This window comes from Rhinopithecus bieti, unplaced genomic scaffold, assembly GCF_001698545.2.
Source record: "Rhinopithecus bieti isolate Rb0 unplaced genomic scaffold, ASM169854v2 scaffold_13617, whole genome shotgun sequence".
In the NCBI taxonomy this organism is placed as follows: domain Eukaryota; kingdom Metazoa; phylum Chordata; class Mammalia; order Primates; family Cercopithecidae; genus Rhinopithecus; species Rhinopithecus bieti.
In genome coordinates, this window is record NW_016807714.1 from 815,260 (window position 1) to 816,239 (window position 980).

General features: G+C 62.6%; 1 protein-coding gene across 1 annotated transcript in view; it reads left to right on the forward strand.

Moving 5' to 3' along the window:
* Nucleotides 1-777: 777 nt before the first annotated feature.
* Nucleotides 778-980, forward strand: part of ZNF623 (zinc finger protein 623) — a 19,458-nt gene continuing 19,255 nt past the window's right edge. Inside the window, exon 1 of the mRNA XM_017883619.1 lies at nt 778-910. The gene's annotated coding sequence lies outside the window, so the exon portion shown is untranslated. The remainder of the gene's footprint in view (nt 911-980) is intronic.

The window sequence follows — 980 nt, forward strand, 5'->3', positions numbered from 1 at the left end:
GAGCCGAGATCACGCCACTGCATTCCAGCACTACAGCCTGGCGACAGGCGAGACTCCGTCTCGGGGGAAAAAAAAATTGAGTGTCATTGCTAAAACAAAATTCCTCCCAATCCCATCTAACAATTTAGGTAAACAAGTTTCCTCAGTGCTAGCAGAAAAACGGAAAAGAAAACCAAAAATACGAATATAATTTTTTTTTTTGGCGGGGGGCAGGGGAATGTAATTAGTTCGGACTGTGACTCATTCTAGCCATGAGTAATGTCTACCAAGAATCAAGGAGCAGGCGCGGTGGCGCGCGCCTGTGGTCCCAGCGCTTTGGGAAGCCGAGACGGGAGGACCACCTAAGCCCGGGAGGTCGAGGCTGCAGTGAGCCGAGATCGCGCCACTGCACTGCAGCCGGGGCGACGGAGAGAGACCCTGTCTTAGAAAAACCAAAACCCGAAAAACAAAAAACCCCACAGCGCGCCGCTTCCCCACCTTTCTGGGGCGCAGAAGGAGGTCAAGTTTGGCCCTCACGGTATTCACTCCCCTGGGTCCTCGCCTCCTGAGAGGCTGGTCTTGGGCTGCGGCCGGGCCTCGCCGCGAGTTCCAGACCCGAGTTTCCGAGCCCGCGCTTCCCGGCCCGCAATCCTCTCAACTGCGTAAGGAGGCCGCGTCTGCCGCAACCCCGCGACCCTCGCGGGGTCTTAGTCCCCACGCCCGGAAGTTCGCACCACCGAGAGGGGAGCCGATCCCTAGCGCTCCTAGAGCGCCGCAGGAAGTTTCCCAGGCGGGGCTTCTTGCGACTTCCGGCCGCGGCGGGCTGGCTGCGGTGCGGGCTTTGTCGGCCGGTCTGGGGGGCCCGCGCCCGCGGGGTCCAGTCAACGGCTGCGGGGTCAGCCTGGCGCCGTCCTCTCCCCGCCTGCGCCGGGTGAGTGGCGCGTTCCGGGCGGGGCGGGCAACGCCTTAGCTGCAGCCCCGGCTGGCTCCGGAGCCCGGCG